We start from the raw sequence: 15,578 nt of genomic DNA, 5'->3' as shown, positions 1-15,578 counted from the left end.
TCTGGGGAGTGAACCAGCAAATGGAAGACCTTTCTCTCTGTGTCCCCCTCTCACTGTCTGTAACTTTGCCTCTCAAATAAATAAAGTCTAAAAAAATTTATTTATTTAAAAAAAAGAAAAGAAGTGCTCAACTCTCAACAGAGTTGGGGCAGCAACACTTTCCATGTAGAATAACCTCCTGCTTTCCCAATTAACACTGTTATTCTTCCAAGATGCATATCCATGTGGAAAAACTTGTCAGGAGCTTTTGTCTGCACCACGAGATCAAAAAGGGAGCATGTCCTAATTTGCTAATTGTAATTTCTGTTAATGTTTTTGGAACATACTCATCTAGCCATTGTGTTTTTAAACATCCAAAAGTAGTGGATTGCTAATCCCTTAGCCATAGTTTCTGTGCAGAGCTGGGCACAGTCCCCCGTAACTCCTCAGGACTAAGGTGGGTGCTGGCCATCAAAGTATGGAATGCATCAGGAGCGTAATCACCCTTGGATGCACAGAAGGCCATGTGGTGGAATCCTGGCAGGAGCATCAGAATGCCAGGAGCAGCACCAAACCGCCCAGTTTGTCCCGCACCCACCCCCCACCCCACCCCCCGCTAACTTACCTGCCAGAGAACGGAGCCTATGATAAGGAGAAGGACGCCAACCAGAAGCAGTACAGTGGTGAGTGCAATGGCCTTGTAAGGGAATCTCAGGAGGGCTTTTCTTAAGCTGAAGGTCAGTGTGGCACTGGAGAGCCCGGAGTATTTCACTTTACTACTGGGGATTCCAGTAGTCAGGACAGTGCAAGACAGCAACACTACACACTAACACTGCTGCAGTCAGAGCACTGTACCAGGCCACCCCCATGGAGAGCTCACCCACGGTTGGCAGCTGAGGCACCCAGGGCCTGCCTAACTGCCATCCCGCCCACCACAGCAGGCACCAGCATTCCACAGGATTTCTTATTTCTCTTCTCAAATATTTAAAAATATATCTGCACTAATGTGCATCCTTATGTCAGTAAAGGGCAGAGACTGGGAGAAAATACTTGCAGATCACACATCTGATAAAGCACTTGTATGGAGAAAATAAAGAACTTTTAAAATTGAACAATAGCAAATAATCAATTTAAAAAACAAGCAACCATCTCCAGATGCAGCTCTGTAGCAAAGGAGACTTACTGATGTGTGTGATGGTATTTACCCACATGAAAAAATGCTCAATGCCATTTGTCATTAGGAAAGTGGAAATGAAACACTCAACACTCATGATTTATTATCCCACAGATATTTGAGTGGCTACACTCCAAGAAACTGATCACACCAGGTGCTGATGCAACACAGGACAATAAGAACCCTCATTCTTCCTGGCAGAAATGAGAATGGTGCAGCCACTATGGGAGATGCTTGGCATTTTCTTATAAAACTCAACAAAGACTCGCCATAAAGCACAATGATCACTCTGCTATGTCTGCTTGACTCATTGGAAAGCTGTGTCTGTGTGAAACCTACATGCACATGTGGATAGCAGAGCATCACTTAACTGTGGGCTGGACATAGTGGTTTCACTTAGAAGACTGTAGTATGGAAAGGGGAGGGGAGTAAAAAGGGGACATCACAGAGACACACTGTCTTAGTCAGGTGATAAAGGTTAATATCGTCAATGATAAATCCAGTGGGTGGTATGTACCCTTGACATGTTGTGATGAATGGCATTTCGTATCTGTTGTGCTCTTCTTCCTCAAATCCACAGCTGAGTCAACCAAACTCAATTGAAGGGGCATTATACAATGATCTGACCAGTACCTCTCAGGAATGTCAAGGTTGTTAAAGTCTGAGACACTGCCATAGCCAGGGGAAGCCTAAGGAGATGTGACTGGGATAAATGTAATATGGTGCTCTGGATGGGATCTTGGAATGGAAAAAGGACATTAATAAAAGTCAATGAGGGGCCAGCACTGTGGCACAGTGAGTTAAGCTGCTGCCTGCAATGCCAGCATCCCATATCAGGGTGCTGGTTCTGATCCAGTTCCCTAATAATGCACCTGAGCAAGCAGCAGGAGCTGGACCAAGTGCTTGGGTCCCTGCCACTCATGTGGGAGACCCAGGCTCCTGGCTTAGGCTTGGACCAGCCCCAGTTCTTATGGCCATTTAGGGAGTAAATCAGCAGATGAAAGAGCTCTCTCTGTGTCTCTACCCCCCCATCACTCTGCCTTTCAAATAAATAAATAAATCTTTAAAAAAAAAAAAACTAATGAGGGATGGGAATTTGCAGAACAGTGAGTTGAGCTGCCACTTGAGATGCCCACATCCCATACCAAAGTGCCAGTTAGAGTTCTGGCTGCTCCACTTCTGAGTGGAGCATGTGGGAGACCGAGATGGAGTTCCTGGCTCTGGCTTCAGCCTGACCCAGCTCCCACTGATGCAGGTATTTGGGAAGTAAAACAGTGGATAGAGGATCTCTCTCTCTTTCTCTCTCTCTCTCTTTCTCCCTCCCTCCCTCTCCCTGCTTTTCAAATAAATATTTTTGAAAACTAATTGAATCCAAATGCAATTTGAAGCTTAGCAATCATGTATAGATATGGCTTCAGTAGCTGTGACAAATGTGTAATAGCAAAGATGCTAACAACAAGGGAAACTGGGTGTGGGATACATAATTCTGCACTATCTTTGCAACTTTTGTGTAAATGTAGACAATCTCTAAAAATGCCCTCAGAAGAATAGGAAATGGAAGTAAAAATTATCTGCTTGTCAGTTTTCCAGGGTGGTGTTAATTAGGGGAGGGAGGAGGGGCCCTGGGGAGGTAATGGATATCTGAGAGCCAGGGTTCCTGGAGCGCTGCTCCCCTCTGACTCCCGTGCACTGCCTGGTTGCTCAGAAGTGTTTTCATCCCACGTTGAAGTCCAGCCCTGGGACCACCGGTTCTGCCTGACTGAACAGCGCACGCTCCTCCCGGGTACCTCAGACAGGATGACAGAAGAGCGGAGGTGCCTTTGTGTGGCCCCCAGGCTGAGCACAGACGCCCCAGCTCTCCTGGCTCCTGCCCAGCCAGGACCTCCCCAGGGTCTCCTTGGGCTCCCAGCAGCAGGACAGGGCTCCGCACACAAAGGGCGCCACTACGCTGTGTCAAATTAGGGATCTGAGGTTTCCACGTGCTTGCTGACGCCATGTTTCTTGTCTGTTGAGTGAGCATGGGACAGAGTGATGTCTCCAAGTTGTGACAGCTAGCCCTCAGATCGCAGATGGAACCCGAAAAATACTGTCACTTGCTCCTGGTGCTGCTTCCTGGAAGTCAGCCTCCACACTCCAACCCTAGGACAAGGGAGGAATCAGGAAATAGCCTACAGCATTGTCCTAGTTTGGGACCATGGAGGGTGAAGGGGCTTCAGAGAAGTGAAAATAAGAAGAGAATGGGGCTTTATTATGGGGGGGGGGGTGGCTAAGAGGAGTGGAGAGGGAGAACTGGAGAGGAAGGGGCATGGAAAAGGGTTGGCTCAGTGGGTACTTGTGCAGGGCAGGTGGGTTCTGTCTTGGGACAGGCTGGGGGGCTTCCAGCTGGGATTCTATCTCCTGTGGATAGTAATTGTTGAGGCCTCATTTCCTATAGTTGATCAATAAGCTATACTTACTTTTAAAAAATATTTATTTATTTGAAAGTCGGAGTTACACAGAGAGAAGGAGAAGCAGACAGAGAGAGGTCTTCTATCTGCTGGTTCACTCCCCCATTGGCCTGGAGCAACGGCTGGAGCTGCACTGATCCAAAGCCAGGAGCCAGGAGCCTCCTCCAAGTCTCCCATGTGGGTGCAGGGGCCCAAGGACTTGGGCCATCTTCTACTGCTTTCCCAGGCCATAGCAGAAAGCTGGACAGGAATTGGAGCAGTTGGGTCTTGAACCGGCGCCCATATGTGTTGCTGGTGCTTTAGGCCAGGGTGTTAACCCGCTGTGCTACAGCGCCGGCCCCCCCCCCCCCCCCATGACCATGTAAAGTCTATCACAACTAGGCTTGTAGCTATGATAACTTTTCTTTGCTCAAATTGATTAAAAAAAAAAAAAGGCAGAGTGGATAGTGAGAGAGAAAGGTCTTCCCTTTTGCCATTGGTTCACCCTCCAACGGCTGCTGCGGCCGGTGCATCACGCTGATCCGAAGCCAGGAGCTTCTCCTGGTCTCCCATGCGGGTGCAGGGCCCAAGGACTTGGGCCATCCTCCACTGCCTTCCCGAGCCATAGCAGAGAGCTGGCCTGGAAGAGGGGCTACCGGGACAGACTCCGGTGCCCCTACCGGGACTAGAACCCGGTGTGCCAACACTGCAAGGTGGAGAACTAGCCTGTTAAGCCATGGCGCCGGCTTGCTTGAATTGATTTTATTTCAGGTTGTCCTGGTTACCACCCTTGTTGGCTCTTAGCTGGAGGCCTCAATTGCTCAATGCATGGGTTGCTACACAAGTGAGTATCTTCACAACCTCTGGTTTCTTCCAAAACAAATGATCTGAGGGAGATAGAGAAACAACAATGCCTCTTAAGACCTCATCTCTTTAGCCACACACCACCACTTTCACTCATTCATTGCAGGTGACCACTGAATCTAGTGAACACTCAAGAGAATTAGTTTCAGGCTCTCAAAGGGAGGAGTATTACACAATTTGTGAATGGTTTAAAAACAGTACGTCCGGTATGAAAAGTGTCATCCCTTGCTGCTTTCAAAATCACATCTTTGGTTTTATCAGTTTGTGTTGAGCTTAGTTGTGGTTTTCTTTGTGATTATATTTTTGGGAATTAGAGAACTTCATGGATTAAACCAAATTTGAGTAACTTTAAAACATGCCGTTTTTTCTCTTCTCCTTTTAGGACTTGAATTAGTCATCTGCCTTTTTAAAATCTATTCCCCACTGGGTGTCTGAGGTTTTATTTGTTTTCCTTCAATCTTGCTCCTTTTTTGTGTGTATTGGATAGTTTCTAGGGATTTATGTTTAAAGTCACTGATTCTGTACTCTGCCTTTTCAGACTTTCTGATGAGCTCATCCTCTACATTTTTATTTCATTGTTTTTCTTTTTAGTTCTAGAATTACTAATTTTATGTAATATAGTTTTCATTTTATAGTTTAATAGTTTTCTTTTCTTCGCCCAGACGTCCTATCTGTTCACTGTAACACCAAGCTTTCCTTTAGTTACTTCAACATGTTTTCATTTCATTCTTCGAATATGTTTCTTGTAGCTACAGTGAATCTTCTGGTACTAAATTCAATATCTGGACCCATGGGAAGTGCCAGAGGCCAGTTGGAAAATGTTACCACAGCCCTGTGAGGAATGCAGTGGAACCAGGCTGGGAGATACAGGAACAGTCTGACCAGCCGTGGGACAAAGTCCCTTTGCCTGCGGAGAAGTATGTTCTCAAGATAGCAAATTCAAAAACTAGTATACAGCAGGATGTTCTACTCCCTTCCCTTTTATGGGTCAGGTAGTGATCACATAACAGTGTAGTTAGGATCTGCATCCACATCTCCATGGAATGCTGTTTTTAGCTAAGCAGTAGATTGGCCTGGCATCAGCAAGAATATCTGGTATATAACTGCAGAAATAAAAGTTGCAGGGCAAGGCAGAGACGGGTTCCTCCTCCTAACTCGGAGGGAATCCCTCTGCCCACACCCCTTCTATAGTCTATCTTTACCTTTATCCATTGTGCCCAGTCCCCTCTTCACCGTGGAGAGTTGCCAGTGGGTTGCAGCAGGAAGTACATTTCTTTTCTTTTCTCCCTCCCTCCCTCCCTTCCTCCTTTTCTTCCATATTTATTTATTTATTTTAAAGGCAGCATGATAGAGAGAAGAGAGAGAGAGAGAGATCTTCTATCTGATGAGTCACTTCCCAAATGGCCCTGATGGCCAGGGCTAGGCCAGGCCAAAACCAGGAACCAGGAGCTTCTTGTGTGTCTCCTGCGTGGGTGCAGAGGCCCAAGTACTTGGGCCATATTCTGCTGCTTTCCCAGGCACATTAGCAGGGAGTTGGATTGGAAGTGGAGCAGCTGGGATGTGAACTGGCACCCATATGGGATGCCAGCACTGTAGGTGGAGGCTTCACCTTCTATGCCACTGTGCTAGCCCCAGAAAGTATGTTTCTATTGATTTTTTTCTCATTATTATAACAAATTCCCTATGTCCTTGGATGTCTGGTAATGTTTACTTTGTTATATTTTTAAGAATCTGAAATCTGTTTTTATTTTTCTGATGATTGCTGTTTTGTTTTTCCAATTTACCTTCCTAGAAAGTAGTAGGTTTTCCTGGGCCACATGTAATCTTTGAGTCTGGTGGTATGCAACAGCTGATGTCACTGTTCCATTTCCTCATTTCCAGTTGCTGCCGGTTTGGGCTGGGTCTCAGGAAGTTGCTCTGCATCTGTGTTAATTAGTGGTCAACCAAGGCTTAGGTCAGGTTCTGCTCAGTTTTTGGGACTCTCCTCTCTGTGTTTGTTTTATTCTTGCAATTTCTCCTAAATTTTCTAAGTGTGCTAACAGCCATGAATTCTGACCTTTGGTACCTTAAACCATTAAGACTTTTGATTTCTACTTCCGAGCTATGTGTTACACCAGCCAAAGGTGCAGATTTCACAAGAAGCAATTCTGCCTTTTTGGGTATGCCTCCCGCTAGGTTCTGTCTGCTTTTCATCATGTTCCCCAGGGTGTCCAACACCACATGTATGTTAGGGATCAGGCTGGAGTTTGGATAGTGTTTATATTCAGATTTTGGATCTCAATCCTTCTGCATCTCTCTCATCCTCAATTCTGCTGTTCTGTGCCCTGTACCCTGCTAATGCACCTGGGAAAACAGAAGATGGCCCAAGTACTTAGGTCCCTGCTCTGCACATGGGAGACTTGGATGGAGTTCCTGGTTCCTGGCATTAGCCTAGCCCAGCCTGGGCTGTCTTGGGCATTTGGAGAGGGAACCAGTGGATGGAAGCTATCTCTTTCTCTCTCTGCCTTTCAAATAAGTAAAAATAAATAATGTTTAAAAAATATAAAAAGATGGCATCAACACGATTGAATTCCCAAGACCCTCAGTTCTTTTTTTTTTTTTTTTTAACAGGCAGAGTAGATAGTGAGAGAGAGAGAGAGAGACAGAAAGGTCTTCCTTTTTGCCGTTGGTTCACCCTCCAATGGCCGTCGCGGCCAGCGCACTGCAGCCAGCACACCGCGCTGATCCGAAGCCAGGAGCCAGGTGCTTCCCCTGGTCTCCCATGCGGGTGCAGGGCCCAAGCACTTGGGCCATCCTCCACTGCACTCCCGGGCCACAGCAGAGAGCTGGCCTGGAAGAGGGGCAACCGGGACAGAATCTGGTGCCCCGACCGGGACTAGAACCCCGTGTGCCGGCGCCGCAAGGCGGAGGATTAGCCTATTGAGCCACGGCACCGGCCAAGACCCTCAGTTCTTTAGGATATCTGATATCATTGCTTATGAAAGTGTCTTGGGGTCAGCACTGTGGCCTAGAGGGTAAAGCCGCCACCTGCAGTGCCAGCATCCCATATGGGCACTGGTTCGAGACCCAGCTGCTCCAGTTCCAATCTAGCTCTTTGCTATGGCCTAGGAAAGCAGTAGAAGATGAGCCAAGTCCTTGGGCCCCTGCACTCACAAAGGAGACCTGGAAGAAGCTCCTGGCTTCGGATTGGTGCTGCTCCGGCTGTTGTGGCCATCTGGGGGAGTGAACCAGTGGATGGAAGACCTCTCTCTCTCTCTCTCTCTCTCTCTCTCTCTCTCTGTGTGTGTGTGTGTGTGTAACTCTGATTTTCCAATAAATAAAAATACAATGAGAGGGGATGAACCAGTGAGCTGATGGAAGACCTCTCTCTCTCTCTGCCTCTCCTTCTCTCTGTGTGTAAGTCTGGCTTTCAAGTAAATAAATAAATCTTTGAAAAAAGATTTGTTTATTTGAAAGGCAGAGAGAGAGAGAGAGAGAGAGAGATCTTCCATCTACTGGTTCATTATCCAAATGGCTGCAGTGGGCAGAGCTGGAACTCCATCTGGGTCTCTCACATGGGTCACAGAGGTCCAAGCACTTGGGCCATCTTCTGCAGCTTTCCAAGGTGCATTAGCAAAGATCTGGATCACATGTGATGCAGCCAGGACTCAAACGGGTGCTCATATGGGATGTTGGCATTATAGGTGGCACCTTAACCCACTGAACCACTCATGTTCAGTTCCTTGCCACATAGCAAGCTTTCGGTGTGTTTAACCCACCTACTGGTCAGCGTTGGCTACAAGGTCTCCTGGCCAACAGCATTTATGCTGGTCCTGAGGTCCCTTTGATTCAGGAGCCACAGCCACAGCTTTCTAGCTACAGCATGGGGTTTGTGTCTTCAGGTTCACTTGAGGGTGGTTTGCCCAGGGTCCACCTGTTACCAACCAAGATAACACTTGTTACCTTCTACTTAGGTTTCAACATTAAGACGGGAGAGGTTTTCAGAATGTCAGGGCTGACTGTAGGTGTTCATATAGATTGCCTTTGTTTAGTTTTGTTTGCTGGTGGGTCATTTGCATCTGTACCACAATACCATGCCAGAGTAGTGATATTACTCATCTGTTTGTTCTCATTGTACTTTGTCTCGGGGAGGCCTTCCTCAGGGGGCTGAAGTCTCCTTACAGCAGCTGGGACTCACTGCCAGGACCTCTGAGACCTTTTGCAGTTGCTTAGACTGCAGGAGGGACTGAGCTGTAAGAGAGCACAACGGTTGGCATTCTTCCTCCACAAGCATGAACACTCCACCTCCTTCACCTCCTTCTCTCCCCTTCCTTGTCCCTCCCAGAAGAACCAGATAAAGTCGAAGGATTTGGTCGGATTTGCCCATAACCACTGTGAATTTCCCTCCTTTCATATTTCCTGTGTATTTGTGTCCTTTTCTGAAAGGAAGCAGAATCTTCTGCCCACTGAGGATGAGTCTTAGTACTGGCTCCTACAACTGGAGGGGGGAATTTCACTTCATTGTCTTTTTATTTATTTATTTATTTTACTGCTTTGTATTTTGATGAGGAAGAATTGGGGCAGTGCTTACAGGCTGTTGAACTGGAAACTGATTCAAGGACAACTGCCCAGATGGTACCCTGGCTGGTGCTATGCTCCTTCAGCCCAGGGTCTTATTCACCAATCTGGCAGGTAGCTCAGGGTTTGTGTTGGTGTCTGGAACCACATAGATCAGAGGTAGCAGAGTTTCTCCCTTTTCTCTTTGTATCAACCTTCGGTTCTATCAGTCTAAGCCCCTTAATTCTTTCTACCCTAGGCTCCATAGGCAGAAGTGCCCTCAATACCCAGCTCACTCTTGACACACTCAAACCTCAATATCTGCATCTCTTGTTCCACCTCAGTCTCAGCCTTCTTCCATCCCACATTTCAAAATGTTCCTGATTTCTGTTATCAGAGTTTAATCAACTTCTCTTATCTGATTTCTTCTTTTGGGACTTTCCATTGTGTGGTAGTGCATAGTACTGCTCTCCTGTCTAGATTATAAACTGATGCATCAAGTTGCATTTAGCTACTATCTGCTGAGCATCTACTGCAAACCCCGGCATTGAGGCTGCTGAGGCCGATGCAGAGATGAATGAGCTGGGTCTGTTCCCAACCCTTCTCCCTAAACCTGTGGCAAAATGCTTATTGAATGAATGAAGAATGAATATTCTGAAAGAACTGAGGATCTAATTAAATTAGTAAGCTATAGTCTGGTGGTTGGCTGTCCAGTTTTATAAGTAAAGTGATTTGCAACAAGAGCTGGGTTGAGGGTAAGGCAAGCTCATGCAAGTGGGCCAGAGTCTGTCTGTATTAAAAGACTGGCTTAGTTTCTTCGTGTTTAGTGGAAAGTACATTTGCTGCCCCAACCTCCAGCCTGTTTCCATGTGAGTGTGAAGATGGAGGTAATTTACATGACTGCTCTAGACTCATGCCTGATGCACTTCCCTATACCTTGCCCCTCACCCACCCTCCGCCTTACCCTTACAACCTGAGCTGCCTCAACCCATAGACATGGATTGTCTGCCTAGAAGGGGCAGAGCCTTATGCCAGGTGTCTTTTCCCAAGATAACAACATTAAAGAGATGTAAGGTCTGCACCTGGCAGCCAGCCATTATTTTTCTGTGTAGCCAAGGCAAAAGCGTGGATATTTGAAAGCACAGGGTCTGGTTTCCAGGGCTGGTGCAGTGGAACATGGTCTTGGGCAAAGCTCCACATCTCTAGGTCTATCCTCTCCCCTTCAGAAAGAATAGCAATTCCTTCCTCCCAGGGTGGCTGTGAGGACTTAATGGAAGTTATGTTTGCAAAAGCATTTTTTTTCTTTTTTAAAAAAGATTTATTTATTTATTTGAAAGTCAGAGTTATAGAGAGAGAGAAGAGGCAGAGACAGAGAAAGAGGGAGAGAAAGGTCTTCCATCTGCTGATTCACTCCCCGATTGGGCGCAATGGCCAGATACACCAATCTGAAGCCAGGAGCTTCTTCCAGGTCTCCCATGTGGGTGCAGGGGCCCAAGGACTTGGGTATCTTGTTCCAGGCCATAGCAGACAGCTGGATCAGATGTGGAAGAGCCAAGACTCAAACCAAAGCCCATATGGGATGCTGGCACTGCAGGCGGCAGCTTTACCCACTATGCCACATCAGCAGCCCTGCATTTTGTAAATTATAAAATCCTATGCCAAAGTAAAACATAAAAGAACGCTCATAATCCAAAATAGGATATAAGTGCTGATTAAGTAAAAGGAAAATTAAATGTTGTGATTTCAGTTGAGCTGATTAAACAGAAAAAAAGTACAAATATCACTGAGAAGGGTTGAATTGGGTTGGGTAAGTGTTGAGAGCTAACTGGAAGGAGTTTGCCTGGAGTAGTCCCCTCTGCTCCCCTACCTCCATGTGGTGTCTGCCTCATGTGAGTTTTATTTTGTGTTCTCTTCCTTTGTCTTTACCCCTTTCTCTTCCCCTCCCCTCCCCTTCCCTTTCCCTTTTGATTGTTTCAGAGGCTGGCACTGTGCCATAGTGAGTAAAGCTGCTGCCCACAGTGTTGGCATCCCATATGGGCGCCTCTTCAAGTCCCAGATTCTCCACTTCCAGTCCAGCTCTCTGCTAAGGCAGCAGAAGATGGCCAAGTCTTTGGGCCCCTGCACCCATTTGGGAGATTCGGAGGAAGCTCCCAGCTCCTGGCTTAGATTGGCCCAACTCTGGCCATTGTGGACAATTGGGGAGTGCACCAGCGGATGGAAGACCTCTCTCTCATTCTTTTGTACTCTGCCTGGACTTCTCTGTAACTCTGCCTTTCAAATAAATAAATGAATCTTTTAAAAAAAAGATTTGACTGGGGCCATGGCTCAATAGGCTAATCCTCCGCCTGCAGCGCCGGCACACGGGGTTCTAGTCCTGGTCGGGGCGCCGGATTCTGTCCCAGTTGCCCCTCTTCCAGGCCAGCTCTCTGCTGTGGCCCGGGAGTGCAGTGGAGGATGGCCCAAGTCCTTGGGCCCTGCACCCCACGGGAGACCAGGAAAGGCACCTGGCTCCTGCCTTCGGATCAGTGTGGTGCGCCGGCCGCAGTGCGCCGGCCGCGACGGCCATTGGAGGGTGAACCAACGGCAAAAAGGAAGATCTGTCTCTCTGTCTCTCACTGTCCACTCTGTCAAAAAAAAAAAAGATTTATTCAAGTGGTGGGTAAAGCTGATAGCTGGCATCCCATATGGGTGACAATTCGAGTCCTGCCTCCTCCACTTCCGATCCAGCTCCCTGCTAATGTGCCTGGGAAAGCATCAGAGGATGGCCCAAGTCTTTGGGCCTATGCACCCATATGGGAGACTTGGAGGAAGCTCCTGGCTCCTGGCTTCAGCCTGGCCCAGGCCTTGCCTATTGCAGCCATTTGGGGAATGAATCAGCAGATGAAAGATCTCTCTTTCTGCCTCTGTCTCTCCTTCTTTGTAACACTGACTTTCAAATAAATAAATAAGTCTTTTTCTAAAAAATAAGAGATTTATTTATTTGAAAAGCAGAACAATGAAAGAGAGAGAGAGAGAATATCTTTTATCCTCTGGTTCACTCCCTAAATGGCTTCAGCAGCCAGGTCTGAGCCATGCTGAAACCCAGACCTCAGAACTGCATCCAGGTCTCCTATGTGGGTGGCAGGGGCCCAAGTACTTTGGCCATCTTCTGCAGCCTTCTCAGGCGCATTAGCAGGGAGCAGAGCAGCCTGGACTCAAGCAGGTGCTTGGATGTGGGATATCCTTGTCACAGGCATCCTTGTGCCACAACCCTGGCTGGTGCCTTTCCTTTTCTAAGATGCTGTGTCTCCTTCTAGGGATCCTGAAGGTCTCTCTTTTTACCTTTGAGTTCTAGTTGATGGTTTTTTGTGGTTATGTGTATGTTTTAGTTAAAGATAATTTAGACATTTTATCCTAGGACTAAATTAAGATTGGAAATAAGGGGAAAATCCTAGTGCAAGGTGGAACCAGTGATTATCAATTGAAAAGAGGAGCAAGTTGGTGGGGCAGAGGGGTGCTCCCAGTTTCCTCTCTCTCTCCCCCTCTCTTTCTTGAGAGACAGAGAGCACCTGCAAGAGCCCACCACCTGGTTCATTGCGCAGATGCTCACAACAGCAGAGTTTGAGCCAGGTTCAGTTGAGAACTCCTGGGTCTCCCACATGGTGGCAGTTGGGCCACTACCTGTGGCTTCCTCGTGTGCAGGAAGCTGGAATCCGGAGCGCCCGCCTCCCACAGGGGTGCGAGCTCTTGACCTTGGGAGGACACCATCTTAGCTAGGTCCCAGGGCAGGTGGGAGGTGGCTTGCGGACTGGGAGGGAGCGGAAGCAGGCGGGGTCTGGGCGGGGTCGCCGGCGCCTGGGCTGCGATCACTGGGCTGCAGCCTGCTCGCCGCTGTACCCACCCGGGACCTTGGGCTCTGAAGTCCCTGCCGTCGGCGCGGGCGGGTGAGTGGGGCGTGGTGGGATCTGGCTCGCGGCGGGAGAGATTGATGGACTGGGGCTTGTCCCGGACTCCTTAGCTCTTCTCAGCAGGCGAGATGGCGCCTTTTAATCTCGGGGGAGTTCCAACCCCTGGGATCCCGCGCGTGCTGTCCTTGTCGTCCACGCCGGGGCCTTGGAACCGAAGCGGGGCTGCTGTCTCGGGCCGAGGGAGTCGGGGCAGGGGGCTTCCGGCGGTGCGATCCCGGCCTGTGGGACCATTTCGGAGCACAGGACCCCATTCATTGAGCGTTGGGAAGCTCCTGCAGTGCCACCCAAAGGGGCGAAAGAGCCCCCGTTTTTGCTGGCCAGCAGCCGCCAGGCCCAGGTGCGCCCTGGCTGGAAAGGGGCCTTGGATGCGGAGGGCGCGGCGCGGCTGGAGTCCCCGGGCTGGGGCGGCGCCGGAGGGGTCCATGAGACCCCGCTGGTGTGCTGGGTCATTTTCAACACTGCTGGGGGAAGCCGCTAAAGGGGTGTGGAGCTGGAGGACTATGGACGGGAAGATGGCGCCACATTCCCTTCGGAGATTACCGCCTGGAAGGGTGGGACCGGCCCAGATACAGATCAGTCTGTCCACAGATGACTCCTCAGCAGTCACACACATCCTCCTTCCGTTGGCCTGCACGGGTGAGCTCCGGCGCCGGTGGGTGAGCGGCAAACCGTGGGCGGCGATGCAGGGCACGGCAGCCGCCAGAGATTGAACCTTGGTGGAGCTTAGAATCCGCCCTGAGCGCCGTTCCCACCATCCGCGCTGGTCTTGAAGACCGGGGACGAAGGCAGGGGTCTTCCTCGCTGGGGAGGACGCTGCTATGGAGGCTGTTTGCTGTGTGCGTGGCTGGAAAATGGGAGAGTAACCCTGGACATGCACGCCTCACAAAATGATTGTGAAGGGTGTTGGCAAAGGAAAATGACATCAGTGCGCGGCCCTCCTGACAGCTCCTGAGGGTTCAGTTAACTCTGCTCCTCAAACAGCCTTTTCCTTGCTGCCATTTGCAATTCCATTACCTTCCACAAAAAAGTGAAAGAAAAAGTCAACAGGTTTTTGTGTCGTTCACAGGAGGGAGAAGAGATTAGGTGAGTTGCTGTCAGCAAGAAAAGGCTGCAGGTCGAGGTGTTTGGGTGTTTGCTTCTGAGCCGGAAGTGCCCGTGCAGGAGCAAGGAGCTCATTCCTGGCTCTTGTGAGCCCCGGGTAAGTGACTGGTGTTGGGTGGTTACCAGTCTCATTCTTTGCAAATATCTGTCTATACAGTCAGTGTCTGACTTTCCAATTTTGTTTTTTTAAAGGTTTATTTGTTGAAAGAGTTACAAAGAGAGAGATCTTCCACCTGTTGGTTCCCTCCCTACATGGCCACAACAGCCAGGACTGGGCCAGGAGCCAGGAGCTTCTAACAGGTCCGTGTGCATAGCAGAGGCCCACACACTTGGGCCGTCTTCTGCTGCTTTTTTCCAGGCCATTAGCAGGGAGCTGGATCGAGTGGAGCTGCCAGGTGTGCCCATATGGGATGCCGGCATTGCTATGCCACAACGCTGACTTTTAACTGCCATGCTGTGAAATCATTAGGCCTTCACTAGCAACGGTACTTTGGATTTTGAGTTTTGATCATTTCCCTGGCTGGTTATTTTACAGTGTTCTCTCTCAATGCTGGGCAGAGGCAGCCCCCAGTCAGCCCCACAGTCAGGAGAGAAAACAACCAAGGCTCCACAGTGTGCTCTGTTGCTGAGCAAGGATGTCAGATAGGTTAGGGATATTTTTTGTTTAGGGAAAGGCAGGAAGACAGAGACAGACGGGCATCTCCTATCTGCCGGTTCATTCCCCAAATGCCTCTAACAGCTGGGGCTGAGACAGGCTGAAGCCAAGAGCTGAGAACTCCATCTGGGTTTCCTATGTGGGTGACAGGGACCCATGTACTTAAGCCATCACCTCCTGCCTCCCAGGGTGCACATTTAAAAAAAATTATATATATGTATATATTTTGAAGATTTATTTGAAAGGCAGAATTACAGAGAAGCAGAGACAGAGAAAAAGAGAAGCCTTTTGTCTGCTGGTTCACTCTCCAATTAGCCGCAACACCCAGAGCTGGGCCATCTGAAGTCAGGAGCCAGGAGCTTCTTCCAGGTCTCCTATGTGGGTGCAGGGGCCCAAGGACTTGGGCCATCTTCTGCTGCTTTCCCAGGCCATGGCAGAGAGCTGGATCAGAAGTGGAGCTGGGACTCGAACCAGCACCCATATGGGATGCCAGCACCACAGGCGACAGCTTTACCCGCTATGCCACAGCACCAGTCTCCAGGGTACACATTAGTAGAGAGCTGAAATCAGGAGCAGAGTTGGAACTCGAACCCAGGAATGCTGATATGGGATACAGATGTCTCAAGCATCTTAACTGTGCACCACATACTCTCCCAGGTTAGGGGTAGTAAGTGCATTTTCAGCTTAAGGAAATTTTCAGCTTCCAGTGGGTTTATCCACACATATCCCCATTATAATTCAGGGAACAGTTGTATATTAAAATTCAGGACAGACTCAAACATTTGCTTTGGGTTCTGGAAGGGGTCTTTGAGAATGTCTTCTTTATTCTTACATTTCCAATAAACCACAGAGAATGAAGAGACTCAGGGTGCTTTGTGATGGATTCGGGCCTGGTT

At 48.8% G+C, this 15,578-nt stretch overlaps 1 protein-coding gene across 3 annotated transcripts in view; it reads left to right on the top strand.

Moving 5' to 3' along the window:
- ZFP57 (ZFP57 zinc finger protein) overlaps window positions 1-15,578 on the top strand; it is a 37,677-nt gene that overhangs the window by 16,187 nt on the left and 5,912 nt on the right. For 2 of the 3 annotated variants that reach the window (XM_062185480.1, XM_062185478.1), the window contains exons 2-3: window positions 13,993-14,124; window positions 14,220-14,327. The gene's annotated coding sequence lies outside the window, so the exon portion shown is untranslated. Of the gene's footprint in view, window positions 1-12,874; window positions 12,903-13,992; window positions 14,125-14,219; window positions 14,328-15,578 lie in introns of those variants that run through there. The other variant, XM_062185479.1, reaches the window with a different exon arrangement.

The sequence above is a fragment of the Lepus europaeus genome, chromosome 3 (genome assembly GCF_033115175.1).
Source record: "Lepus europaeus isolate LE1 chromosome 3, mLepTim1.pri, whole genome shotgun sequence".
Lineage (NCBI taxonomy): Eukaryota > Metazoa > Chordata > Mammalia > Lagomorpha > Leporidae > Lepus > Lepus europaeus.
Note: the sequence above shows the minus strand (reverse complement) of the source record. Positions and strands in the feature narration are given on the sequence as shown.